General features: G+C 41.1%; 1 protein-coding gene across 1 annotated transcript in view; it reads right to left on the bottom strand.

Annotated features, from left to right (window-relative positions):
* The window catches only part of Mip (Myoinhibiting peptide precursor), a 206,971-nt gene extending 193,384 nt beyond the window's left edge, over positions 1-13,587 (bottom strand). The window contains exon 1 of the mRNA XM_080274323.1: positions 13,432-13,587. The gene's annotated coding sequence lies outside the window, so the exon portion shown is untranslated. The remainder of the gene's footprint in view (positions 1-13,431) is intronic.
* Between the last annotated feature and the right edge of the window lie 967 nt (positions 13,588-14,554).

Raw genomic sequence — 14,554 nt, 5'->3', positions numbered from 1 at the left:
GTTTCATGCAGATCAGGGCTATATATTAACCCCCCCCCCTCCCTCTCTCTCTCTCTCTCTCTCACGTCCTCCTGTAAGTGTGCTGTTACTTTCCTTTCTTGATGTCCTGCTCTCGTTTTCTTCTCTTTCTGTCCTGTCGGTGGTAAAGTCTCTCTCTTTCGCTCTCTCTCTCTCTCTTTCTCTCTCTCTCTCTCTCTCTTTCACGCTGGAAGGACATTATCGCTTCCCACCAATTCAATGAGGGGTGATTTGGTCTATTTTACAGGGCTTACGTTTTAGTGGCACAATGAAGGAAAAGACGGAGAGAGAGAGAGAGAGAGAGAGAGAGAGAGAGAGAGAGAGAGAGAGAGAGCTTTGACCACGATTTTCATTTTAACTCCTGTTTTAGGCTTCTATTCTTTTATTTTCTGTAACTGACCATAAAAATCAGATAATGGTGTTTTTTCCCTATCTAATCCCTCGAAATTTTATTCTAAGGCAGCATTTATCGTTTTTCTTTTAACCTGGTATTATTTCTTATATTAACAAAATCCACCGATGTAACGAGAAGCGATATATTCCAGTCAACTGGGATTTATATGTAATGGTGCTTTCGTAAGGGTTAAAGGAAAAAATTTGCTTGTAATCTGCTCTTCCCTTCCTCCTTTAACTTTTTACTGAGTTTTCCTTGAGTTACGATTTACTTCAGCATTATCAGGAGTGATTTAGTTGAGAATATAGAGTTTGTGGACGATAAGGGAAATTACTGTGGATATTTTTGACATCTGAGGGTGATATTAGATTGCATGATTGTTTTTCCCTTTTTTCTTTTTACTTTAGGTTTATTCTGACTTTGTATGTCTATTTCATTCAAGTAAATTTGGGGATTTTATTAACATGGAGACTGTTTAATATGTAACTGTTAGATGGCTTTTTTCACCTTCCTACTCTGGCACGCTATTCCTGTTTTCGTTTCGATTTACGACCCTCCACGAATGCGGTAAGGAGGGATTTCGTCTCCGTATAACCGGATTTACTGTGGGAGGAATAAAAAAGAAGAATATGTGGGGGAATACTGAAACGACTTCGTGTGTGTGTGTGTGTGTGTGTGTGTGTGTGTGTGTGTGTGTGTGTGTGTGTGTGTGTGTGTGTGTGTGTGTGTGTGTGTGTGTGTGTGTGTGTGTGTTTTATCCAAAGAGGGTGGATGAAATTAAACTACACTGGTAAAAAGATAACAGAAATAGAACATAAAGGAGCAAGTAGGAGAAAATTCTGAAAACGCTGGTGCCGACAGTCCCATAAGAGCTTCCCCGTCTGCCTTGTGGGGTTACATTCTGACCCAGCCGCCGGAAAATGCCAGTGTCCCTCCTAGAATTCATATGATAATCACGAGATGGACATATCAGATAGAGGAAAGGTCGGATCCGGTCGGTTTTTAGAGTATTAAACGTTTTCTGTGTGGGAAGGAGGGCTTTTTTTTTGAGTGTGGCTTTTGTGGTTTTTATTATTATTATTATTATTATTATTATTATTATTATTATTATTATCATTTTAAAGGTTCTAGTGACGTGAAGACTGTGGCCTATTTCATTACATACGCTGTTGGTAGTTCTCCCGCCTTCAAGCATTCTCTCTCCATGATCCTGAACCCTAACCCTATCTGTATGTGAGAAAAATGTGATGATGATGATGATGATGATGGCTGGATGATTATAGCCCAGTATATGTTTTTTTCAGACATGATGATTTCCCCTCACGGTAACTCGAATGTCAGGATATGTTAAAGAAAGATGCATTAAAAAGATTAACTTCCTCTTCTTTCTTAACTGAGTATGTCGAACCAATTGCATCCAAAAGTCTGCTAAAATTTTTCTTGGCCCCTGGACCCCATTGTTACGTGGGAAACGAAGCTTGAATGATGATAATAATGATGATGATGATGATGATGAAACACTGTAAAGAAGGTATCCGATACGAGGTTCATTAGTCTACCTACAGGACACCATCAAAGCAGTGATCCTCAGCAGACCTCCCACGTCAGCATCTGGCCACTAATACCCACTTTCTATTATTATACGCTGGGGATGCCACATTTAGATCTGGCGTTGCACAGCGGGTGAACTCTGGAACTGTTGTCTTAATCAGCTTGTCTAGGACCCCCAGCCTTTTAAACGGAATATGTCCACGCATCTCGAAATGAGCAGATCTTGACTCCAGTTCTTTTAGTCAACTTTTTCTGGAAGGGACAACTTTTGCAGACTTCAGCCTTTGGTCCCTTCTTTCAGCATTAGGGAACTATTCCTGTGAACTCCTGCTCTAATCCACACACTCTTACACTTCCCCGAGAACTAAGAAAAAAATGGGAGACTTTTGGCGTTATAGTTAAAATTAGGAGCACAGTGAACCTGGTGAAATAAAACGATGCTATCTCCGCGCTGGACACCCACTACGACCCCCACCGCAGGATAATGACCCCCCACCCTCCCTCACACCCTCCTTCTTTCCATCCCTCCCGCCCTTCCTCCCTTCCCTCCCGCCCTCCCTCTCCTCCTCTCCTTACCTATCTCCCTCCTTTCCACACTCCCCCTCTCCCTGACCCCTCTCCGTCCTTCTTTTCCTCCCTCTCCCCTTCCCTACCCTCTCAACTCTTCCTCCCTCCCTCTCTCTCCCTACCCATGCATCCCCCTCTCCCCCTTTATCCTCTCTCCCTTCCTCCTCCCTCCATCCCACACCGCTAGCCCTCCCTAACTCCCTCACTCCTCACCGCCACCGCTCACTGACAAAACTGACAAATGAGGAGGAAAAGGATAATGATAAGCAGAAAACGAGCATAATATAACGAACAGAAAAACAGCTACAATTAAGAAGTTAGTAAAAAAGACGATGGCAGCTGGAACAAAAAAAAAAAAGTAGAGTTGCCCTGATCATAAACGGGGTCATGGTGACAGTATTAACACTCTCAGGCTGAATAAAATCGTCTGGCGTTAGCTTGAGGGGAATACCGGAGCAACGCTAACCTTAAGAAGACTAACAACAATCTCTAACACCTGATCCAACAGTTCCGCCACTGAAAGAAACTGCACGACGGCTGTTTCTTACGCAACTTTGGCGGGAACGAGATGACCATACGGGAATAAAAATAATAAATGAATAAATAAATAATGATGCTGCTGTGCTCTGGTGAACCTGTGCTGCTGTTAAGGGGAGTGAGGTGGGACGGGGTGAGGAGCGTGGGGGAGGTATCGAGGCATCCATATTCGAAGCTGCTTAAGGAATACTGGTAATGGTGGTACTGTCGTGTGTGTGTGTGTGTGTGTGTGTGTGTGTGTGTGTGTAAATGACAGGGAACACTCGTAAAATGTTGTCAGGTTCGCTATCAACTTGTAAGGAGGAGAGGAGCGGACAAAGGAAGAATTAGGTGGTGAGAAAGCGAATATCTGAATAAGGACTGTGTTAGGGCTGTCATTAGCGGGTAGGAGGCAATCACAAACATACACATAAGCGTAAATGGCAAGGATGCTACGAGGGGAAGGGAAGGCATTACTTAAAAACACGAAAAACAGAGAGGAACTGCAACCTCCTGTTATCAATTAGCATCTTCTGTGTATGAACAAATGAACTCTATTTTCTTTCATCTGACGGAACTGGGCCCATCCCGCTGCTTGAATGCTAAGTTGTAATTGAATGAAATATAATGACCATCACTTATAAGGTAGAATTGAGTCTCCGGTTTTACTTAACTCGACCCACCAGCATCAACCAAGCAGGAAGTGGTTAGAGATATGTCACGTGAATTGGCACACTATACTCTCACCTTACTTTGGCTCAGATTTTTCTTCCTTTCGCAGCTTATATCGTGTAAATCAAGAGTAGAAAAAGGGTGTATAATCCAGATGAGGAAGTGTCTGAGGGACGGTGGTGCGTCACAGGAAGAATGGGTGTTAATCAATAGCAAAAAAAGAAAGAAGGTACTTTTATTGATGTCCAACACAGGGTAAGATACTGTACTACAATTAGGGACTATCATTTATCACCAAGCAGGACGTAGTTATGTGCACTCTAAACACGTGTATCTCGCACCTTTATCAATAGCGCTTTGAAATATTTAGTCTCCTTTTTACACCTTTTCACTGACAGGCTGCAATTTTTTATGCGTTCACATTCTGGATTAAATAATGCGTCAAGTAATTCTAGCAGATTAAAAGAAGTAGTATTATCATTACCTTTTCAGTATGCCAGGTAGATATGGCACATTCTTGGGGGAAAATTCAACTACTCAACACTTCTCTGTCTCACGGGGCGGCGAGTCTAGGGATGCGTTTACGACCTCGCATCTTCGTAACGTAAGTCCCCGTAATCTTTCGCTGGGTGTTTATTTCCCCGCCAGAGTTCCCTCGTATTCTCCAAGGAGCTGTGGTTTCCGTCAGGGTCGTAAGTTCGGCGAGGCTTTGAGCGGGATTTAGTGGTATCTCTATTTTTGCTCTGTATATAATTCCACCTGCTTTATGGAACACTCGCTTTTTCGAGTTTATTTTTTTCGCCTTTTGGTCAAGAATTCGCGCTGCTGATCGTCTGCACACTTCTACTTTCTCTCTTCTTGTTATAATTCCATCTACATTATTTCTGCATTATTATTATTATAATTATTATTATTATTATTATTATTACTGTTGTTGTTATTTCTTGTATTCAGCCACAAATTAATGTCATTCATAGAGATCAATCTTTCATTTTTTTTTATATTCATAGGATAATTCTCTTGCTTTAGTGATTCCATTTTTCCTGGTTTCTGGACTGTGCTTCTCTCCATCTTCAGGTGGGAGAAAGATTACACACCTGGGTCTTATTACTGACGAAAAGGAGAAGAGGGATGAAGGAGAGTTAGGAAAAAGAAAGAAAAAAAGGGAGGGGGGGGTAAGATGATGTATCAAGATGTCGAATAGAGAAGGATAGACAGACAGATAGATAGACAGATAGATAAATCGATAGATAAACAGACTGACTGACTGACTGATAGATATAGACAGATAGACACAGAGAAAGAAAATGAAGAGACAAGATACATTTGAAAAGTACATGGAGGAACGTGGCCGAGACGGATTGACTGACTGACTGATTAACTGACTGACCGATAGATAGACAGACAGACAGACAGACAGACGGATACACAGACACAGAAAATGTGGAGACAGAATAAATTTGAGACGTATGTGGAGGAGTGTGGGCGAGAATGGAGGGTGGACCTGGATTCCGGCCAAAAATCGGTCTTCTGAATTTCTGAAGTGCTGTAATATTAAACATGAGGCTGAGAAAGGGAAAAGGCAAACCACAAATTCTTGGCACCATTACTGAAACCCATGGTGGAAAATATTGTTGATGGATATATAGATAGACAGATATAGATGGGTATAGATACTGATATGGATAGACTGATAGGCATAGATAGGTATAGATACTGATGTACACAGACAGATGAATAGCTAGATGGATAGACAGATATAGATAAGTACAGATATTGACAGAGAAACAGCTACACGGACACATGCAAATAGGTAAAGATAAAGATATAGATAGACAAACAGTTAGACAGATTGACAGAAGTTTGACCGTTCTGTCTCGTTGCTGACCGAGTTATACACAATGGAATGCAGTATAGCAACCTCCCGTACTCACAACTGTCATGAAATTGACCCCCAGATACCAGCAACTTGTCTAAGCCTCCGCGTACCCAGTTTTAAAATACAGCAGTGAGTCTCTTCGTCGCTACCGTTCAAAATAAACTCGCGATTTAGTGTCAGATGAAAAGTAAACACGATCTGTATAATACGAAACTTAGTAACGAACGTATTGTTGAAATAGAAGAAAAAAAATGTAGAGTCCTCTGTTTCTGGCCGTCATTTTGGGCGGTTCTCACCTCTTCTCTATTTTTCACTCGCTCACCCCTTCTATAATTCTCACTTTCCTTCACCTAAAATTCTCACATTTCTTTCGCCTCTTTTCTACTTCTCACTCTCCTCTCCTTTTCTGCTAGTGATGGGTTAGGGAGGAAAGTGAGAGAAAAGTCTGAAGAGGGAATAACTTACCCATCTCGATCGGACGCATACAGTCTTAATAAATAAATAAGTAAATAAAAAAAAACGGCAATTTTTTATTTTCTGTAGTTATGACTTGGGTAGAAACTTACACACAAACACAGGCTCCCTTGCTTTTGTTAGTTCACTGTTCGAAGATTTTTATTACTGTTTATTATTATTGAACTAACACACTTTTTTTTTTTTTTTTAATCATACACCTCTCGATCTTACAATTAGACACTTGTTGTCCTTCAATCATATTCGTCTGTTTATTACATTTAATCATGTCTTTATTGTTTTCTGGACCTGGAAATGTTTAGCAGTCCATAATCACACACCATTACGGCCACAAAATATCATGCATGTCAAGCGTTTTAGCACAAGGGCCGCAGTATGCAGATTGGGAGGCAGGCAGGCCATTTATCTTACATCGCATAACTGGGCGCTGCTGCAGGTATAATTATTTACTTGATTATTTCACTATTTGCATGAGCGTTTGCCTGAATAATTTACTGCTATGTCCCCTATGAGTGTGCAGTAATATTATGTAACAAATTAATTATGCCGTAAATTAGAGTATGTGGCTGAAAGGATAATTATTCACTGCATATTTTTTTTTTTCACTCGTAATGGTGTAACTTTGAATATATTTTCCGGTTGTTAATGAAATGATAGATAGATAGATAGATAGATCTCCGTTCATACTATATCTATCCATTTTCTTCCTGTGCCAAATTTCTTGTTTCCTCAGCTTCTATACGTCATTTATTCCATTGATATTTTGGGTCCTTTATGATGTACGAAATTAAGCATTTTCGAGAAAAAAGTGGAGCTTCAAGGTATGGACCCAATAAGCTTTACGATTATGAGCCTAGAGGCGGAGGGTGGTACGCTATGCCTTTCCAGCAAAATCCCGCACAGAGGAACCCCGGACACTGATGGGTTATTCATACATCCACTCACATTCCCAACATCCAATTACATCATCCATCCACCTTCTTACCTTCCTCCTTCCATCAGACTCTACTTTCACTACCTTATTAACGTCCACTTTCTTTGCGTAATCATAGCACAAACTAATCTATCTCTTCATCAGCTAACCTCCTTATCCACAACGGTTATGAGTCGCTACATTTCTCATACTATCCAATCTATTCAGTCTACACAGTGCATGCATTCCTTAACATCAATATTTCTAGATCTCTGTGCCAGTGCAAAACTCTAGATATGTATAAGAATCAGGCTACTAACCCTTCCTGTACACCAAACTGAATATCTATCAGATCGAAGTAAAAAAAATACTTTCAATAATAATAATAATAATAATAATAATAATAACAAAAGACAAATAAATAAATAAATAAATAATCTTTCGTTAAATAACTGACAAAAGAAAACATAGCAATGCAGAAGAACTGGACGCTAATTAAGAGGAGTTAGGTATTAAAAAAAAAAAAATGGGGAAAACGAAAAAAAGTCTGAACTCCCTGTGGTAAAGAGACAAAAGACATCAAAGCTCACGGTCATGGAAATTGGAGACACCGAAAAATGCCTAAACATCTTCCAAAAAGAAAAAAAAAAATATATAAACAGCTCAAACTTCACTAATGTCTGCTCGCTTCTCCTTCTTTCTTATGTCCCGACGAGGAAGGCAAGTGCTGAAGTTTGCGCTGTACGAGGGCTGGGGAGTGGTGGGCTGCAGGTCTGGCGAGAATGGCATGGTTTTGGGGGTCAAATGGTCCTTTACAGCACATGGAGACTGTCAAAACCTACAGGCGCATTGCTAAACAATCAATAATGATCCTGTCAAAAGGGGTTGAAGTTTGGCTCATAAATATTCTTTTACGCTTTCTCGACACTGCTGAAACGTAAAGAGCACATTTCCAGACAAATTAGCAATAATTTAGTGTGTAGATGCTGCGTCAAAAGGAGCGCAAGTCTAGTCACAATTTTAAGGTTAGAGAGTGAGCGAATTGTTCCTTTGCGATTCCTCGAAGCTTCATCAAAAAGTAAGGACAATATAGTGACAGTGACTAAGTAATATTCAAGAGGGTTCAATGTCCAGAAATATGTACAACATCCCGAGTGAGTGAAGGTAAGCTTAATAATTCTGTAATGGGGCAGGAAGGGCTGGAACATAGGGTGACAGTGTTTTTGACCGCACATGTACAGAAAGGATATAAAGTGTACTCTCAGATTTACTTAAACACTTTGCAGGAAAGTCGAAACATCCAGCCCGATAAGATATTTGGTTATAATTGTCTAGTTTCAGCACTCTCCAGCTAGTATGACGCACCTAGCACCTGAAAAATATCGTCTAAAATTAGCTAGAAAAGAATACTAAAAAAAAATTCTAAGAGTATGGGGGCTGTGGTAAGAGCAATATGCAGTTTCAGGCTCTTGTAGCGTTCTTCCAGCTGAATTAAAAAAGGTCTGGCATTTGCTGGAACCGAATACCAGACTTGTTCCGTGCATGAGAAGGTTAAATATTCCCTAGACGAAAGTAGGTGCATTCCCTGAGTCCCGCTAGAGACAGCAACAGCCATCTCGCCTCTTCCTGCCTCTCTTTCCATGGCCTACACGAATTTGTCCCTTGGATCCGCTGCCACCGACACTAATGAAATTTTGGCCGCGGTTCAGTGTCATCAGTGTTGGTTGTGTCGGATTCGCGAGAGAGATAGACAGACAGATTATATATACAGAAAGAGAGAGAGAGAGAGAGAGAGAGAGAGAGAGAGAGAGAGAGAGAGAGAGAGAGAGAGAGAGAGAGAGAGAGAGAGAGGAGTATGAGGTCTTTTGCTGCCGATACTACCTGGATGTAAAACGGATACTGTGCGTGCTATCCTTGTCAGTCTCGGTGTCGTATAAAGATATCACTGACTGGGTGTCCAAATTTAAGGAGACAAATTAACCCTCTGATTCATTACGCTTTCTCTCTCCTTAAATTATCGTTTGGAATTAACCCGAACAAAACATCGCAGTGGAAGCGTGACTGTCAATGAAATCACCTTAACATACATTATCCAGACTTCTACCCAAAACAGTCGACTTGACGTTCCAGGTCCCAGTTTTAGTTTACGGTATGAAGAGGCCGGAGTAAAGAGACCTTGTATGAACACTCAGGCTCCTGCGACTCACTCTCAGCCGACTGAATTATTTGACGTTACCTAGAATAGAATACTAGAGTACTTCCTACCATGACAGGGTTAATAAAGAAAAAAAATGTACACCTTAAACAAAATGTACAGATATTCTCTCTGCTCTCAATATTCTGTCATACTGATATTCTCTCTGCTCTCAATATTCTGTCATACTGATATTCTCTCTGCTCTCAATATTCTGTCATACTGATATTCTCTCTGCTCTCAATATTCTGTCATACTGATATTCTCTCTGCTCTCTGTAGTCTGACAAACTGATATTCTCTGCTCTCACTATTCTGACGTTTCGCTATTCTCTCTGCTCTCTATATTCCGACATCAGGACGAAGAGTTTGGAAATACTCCCCAGTATGTTCTGTTTCAGGAGAACCAAATTATTTCCTAGTAAGTCACTCGTTAAGCTACAATAATGTGGCATCAGTCAGAGTTCCCTGTTACTTAGGAATTCCAGGCATTCAAATGCATAAAAGCACGGATTTAGGGGGACTAGGGGCGTGGGGGGAGGGTACGCCCCCTGTTCTCGGGAGACCAATGACTACTTATAATAAATGAATAGAGTTATTTACAAAAACGTATGCACAACATATCTTACATGTTTTCATACAGCCATTTAAGTGGAATGAGGGATTTGGTAGAACTGGTAAGGTATTTTCAGGAATCTGGATGTGTCAGTATAACTTCGATAATTCCGTCAAATATCATTCATCCCCCTTTTCCAAAGTGCCGGACCTGGCCCTGAAGGGTCCCGTAAAGTTTAAAAAATGAAAGTAACAAGAATAATAACAGCGTCAACGTACTGAAAATATTAATGTATGACAGTTTGACATCAGAATCCTCGTTACGCAGACCAACATGACATTCAGATACATAATGAACAAGGCATCGCATGGATTATGTTTCATCGTGACTGTGAGCAAGAACATATAAATTTTGCTGCCTGTACCTCGTGAACTAGTAAATTGAGGAGGGGAAAATTGGGTTCTCGGTAAGCGAAAGTTTGCGGAAAGAAGAGCTGGAGTTACAACCAGTAAATATACTGTTAATTCTTTACCGTGAATCGTTCCGGTTACGTTTCTCTGTGCTTAAATTATACGAAATTCGCTCAGACTGATGTGCGACGCAGTATTATGTTAGGTTCAGTAATTTCAACGCCAGCGAGACGGCGTTTAGATTATGGTTATATTTATCGGGTGCTGTAACACTAAGAATAACTGTTGCTACTGTACAGGTTCTAATTTGCTTAAACCAGGAAATATTCTACTGCTAGTACAAAAATATAAATATGGTAATGCGCTAACAAAAAGCCTAATTCAAGAACCACTTATTTGAAGATGTATGAACAAAGACTGGAGGTCATAGGTAGAGGGAAAGATAGACCAAGAAGACAGTTTTTGAATTTAACGAGTTGTGTACTATACAAAGATCAAAAATTTAGGGTCGTGAAGTAAAACCAGTAAAGCAGTCGACCGTCACACACCTGCAGTATAGGCGACAGTCTTTTTAACGCAGTGTGTCCAGGCATCTCGAAATGAACGGGTCATGAATTTGGCTCTCTGTTATTTTGTGTGTGTGTGTGTGTGTGTGTGTGTGTGTGTGTGTGTGTGTGTGTGTAAGTCTTATGGTTTACAGAGCCTGTTTTTTGACGCACTGTTGCTTTAAGTACTGACAGACATGTTGTATTTAAGGCTCATGCGCTACTGAATTCTTTAGAACTGGCGCATTTAAAAGTAGCAAAAGATAACTTGATATTATTATTATTATTATTATTATTATTATTATTATTACTGAACTGATGACGTGCTAATGTTTAATACCTGCTACCTCCAGTCAATTTTACCCACATTAAGACAGACTTTTTGAACTGGATGGGTCAGATTTCTACTTCTGTAACCCCTTCACGGATACACACATTTCACAGCTCAGTAAAATCGCATGAAGGAAGCAAGAATAAAAAAAAAAAGTCACTGAGACGATGGATTTAACGTTGAAAATTAAGAGGAGAAATTACTGTCTTGGAGAAACCTTATGTCCTTCTCCACAAGGACTAAAATTAATACCATGCTCGCGACTTGAAGAGAAACATTTAAGCTCGTATTCTGGTCGGTTGAGGAGGCTCGCTAACGCCTCTTCCTCAGCGATTTATTTCTGGATATGGTTGGTTAATATCTTTTTGTACGGAATTTATGCAGAGGATGGCGATGTTGGAAGGATTTATAATAACACAGAACAGGACAGTAAGGAGTAATAAGCAAAACTGGAGGGATCTATGGTGCTAATAATCACACTCGGACACTTATTATCAAGGGTGAGAATTAATGCTAAGTTTGAGAATTAAAGGGAGGCAGTACATCACCATCTAGTCAGAGAAATGAAAAACAAAAAAGGAAAAGAAAAATAAAAAAGAAAATCATGTCCTGTCCATAAGCTACAATTTGTCTTTGGCCATACCTGCTTATCCGAGAAGTTCCCTAACACGTCTATCTTACCGATTTATTTTGGGGCACGACTGACTAATATAATTTTGTATGTTATTTATGCAGAGTATGGCGATATTAGAACGATTCAAGCAACACAGAGGAGGCCACAAAGTGTAATAAGCCAAATAAATCACTTAGGCAGAGGTGTTAGGGGGGCTTCCATAACCAGTCAGAATACGGGCCCATGTGTCAGAACCAATGCCATGATGGTGAAGTACGGAGACTATCCATTATCGTTCACAGTACTGCATTCCACATGGTACAGAGGTCTCGTAACACCTACTTCCTAGAGATTTATTTTCCACGTTACACCGTAGCATTCTCGCGTGTTTCAGTTATGCCGCCTAAATTTCAACGTAAACTTGCATCATAACATACAAATCACTGAGGTGTAATATGCAAAATAAACTGCTAAGGATGAGATGTTGAGAATTATCCAGAGTTCTTTAGAATACGAGTTACAATCCTACAGGTGTGATTTCACTGTACGGCCAACACTGATGCTAATGGCTGATATTTTCACTGCACCTCTGTTTTAGCGACTCATTTTGCATAGAACATCTTAACCCTTTATGGAATCTTAATTATACCTACTGAATATCGAGAGGCTCAATCTCCTATCACTTTCAAATGATCAAATAAATAAAACAAATCTTGCTGGGTTTCTGAGTTGCAGTTCGTACAAGTATGATAATGTGAATCTAAGTCTTTATATCCGTGAGTTATATTTAGCCTAGATACATTAGATTATCGCTACAGATTAGATCAGATTAATGTAACTATCCAGCTATCATTGTAATAAAGAAAATAACATGATCGGAGTGGCACCTGATGGGGCAATAAAAGGAACGTAAAAAATTATACTTGCTATATTTCTTTATGCTGATACTTTGTTCCTTAAGATGATATTGACCAGGATATATTCAAAGGTCTCTCACCAGCCAACATGTTACAGGCGCAATACTGTCAAACATTCACAGTCCAAAGAAGACGCGTAAAAATGATCACATGACGGAAACAGTCGACCAATACTCACATTTGACAAGCACAATAATGTAGTGTTGCAACAAAACGAATTTCAGTCTAAACTAACTGATCAGCAGTCTAACTTCCCGACGCAACCAAAGGAGTAAGACAGAATCAGTACTAAACCATCTCTTATGGCTGAGAACACTTAGCAGGCACAATGAAAGTTAAAGAAAATTTAAATGGTCTGAAAACCGACCTCATGTCCTCTTCAGCTAAATCACGAATCCCACTTTACAGGCACAACTATAAAGTTTATATATATATATTCCTGTAAGATTACGCTTTGTTCGCAAAAACTGGTTACTTGCTTATTATTTGCAACAAACCAATACGTATAACATTCAATTGCCAAAAAACTTCTAAATCAGCCTCATTAAAAGAAAAGCTGTAAAAACAGTATTTACACTGATCCGAAACAACTGAATCACGTCACCATAGTCAGTCCTAGAATCACCAGTTGAGAATCACCGTCGACAGCGCCCCCTTCGGCAGTTATGGGCTTGTATCTAAAAAGGATGATAACCAGGCTCAAAGAAATTTAAGAGAAAAAAAAAATCTTTAATTGGATCCGAGACAGTCGAATCACAGAGTCTGCCATCGTCAGTCCGAGAATCCACCACCACTAACACTTATGAATCCCCTTCGCCAGCGCCTCCTTCGGCAGTTGTGTCTATTCGGTATGCATGTGCGTGTGTATGTGTGTTTACTCACGTGTCTTGCGCCGGGGTAAGAGAGGGAGCAGCAGACGCCGCGTGTGTGGAGGGCGGGCGAGAAGTGAAGAGGTGAAGGTCTGTCTGCCTCCCGTAGCTTCAACTCGGCACAGACGGGAGCGTGCGTGGTAGGGACGGGGGAGGTGTGTTTGGTGGGGGACAGATGGAAGGACTGGGGGCCGAAGGTGTGTGTGGGGGTATATATAGAGGAGGCCAGCCCACGTCATAAAGCTGCTACGTCATCTGATGGGGATGGTGGTGGGGGTGGATGAGTGGGTGGGGAAGTGGGGAAGGGGGTACGTAAAGAGGAAGGGGAAGGGATGAGGGAATGGGTGTGGGAAGGGTAAGAATGGGTGTGTGGGTGGGGGAGTGTGGAAGGGGGTAGGTGAAGGGGAGGGGATGGGGTACAGAAGTGGGTGTAGGTAGAGTAGGAATGGGTGTGTGGGTAGATGAGTGGGTGAAGCAATGTAGGAAGAAATAGGGGAGTGGTTGGGAGGAACGGAGGGAAGGGGTGTGGAATGCTTGTGTGGGGGTGGATGAGTGTTCAGAGTGAGATGTGAAGGGTGAGTGGGGGATGTGTGGGTGGAGATGAACGTAATGGAGCATGAGTTAGGTGCTTGTAGGGATGTGTGTCTGGGTGAAGAGATGTGTTTGAAACGAGTGAATGATTAAATGGGGAAGGGAAAGAAAGGAGGAACGACTAGAATGTGGGAAAGTGAGGGAATGTGAAGAGGAGAGAGGGAGAGAGAGAGAGAGAGAGAGAGAGAGAGAGAGAGAGAGAGACAGGGTGTTAAAAAGCTGTATATGGGAGTGGTTCAGGAACGTCTATTTGGGATACAAGGTGTGTGTGCATGAATAGGGGCTGAACATATGACAGGGATGGGTGTTTTGGAGAAGGGGGTTGTGTGTGTGTGTGTGTGTGTGTGTGTGTGTGTGTGTGTGTGTGTGTGTGTGTAATTGAGGGTTGATTTTTCAAGGGGGATGCGTGGGTGAGGGTGATGGATAAGGGAGTGTGTGGGAGGATGAGGTGTAACTTATGAGTGGGTGTGCGTGAGTAACTGGTGTGTGTGTGTGTGTGTGTGTGTGTGTGTAGTGGGTTAATGGCGGGAAAATGCCACAGCAGC

This window comes from Coenobita brevimanus, chromosome 6 (genome assembly GCF_032717465.1).
Source record: "Coenobita brevimanus isolate Jiangsu-jjx chromosome 6, ASM3271746v2, whole genome shotgun sequence".
Lineage (NCBI taxonomy): Eukaryota > Metazoa > Arthropoda > Malacostraca > Decapoda > Coenobitidae > Coenobita > Coenobita brevimanus.
This window is presented reverse-complemented; position numbering and strand designations above follow the sequence as displayed.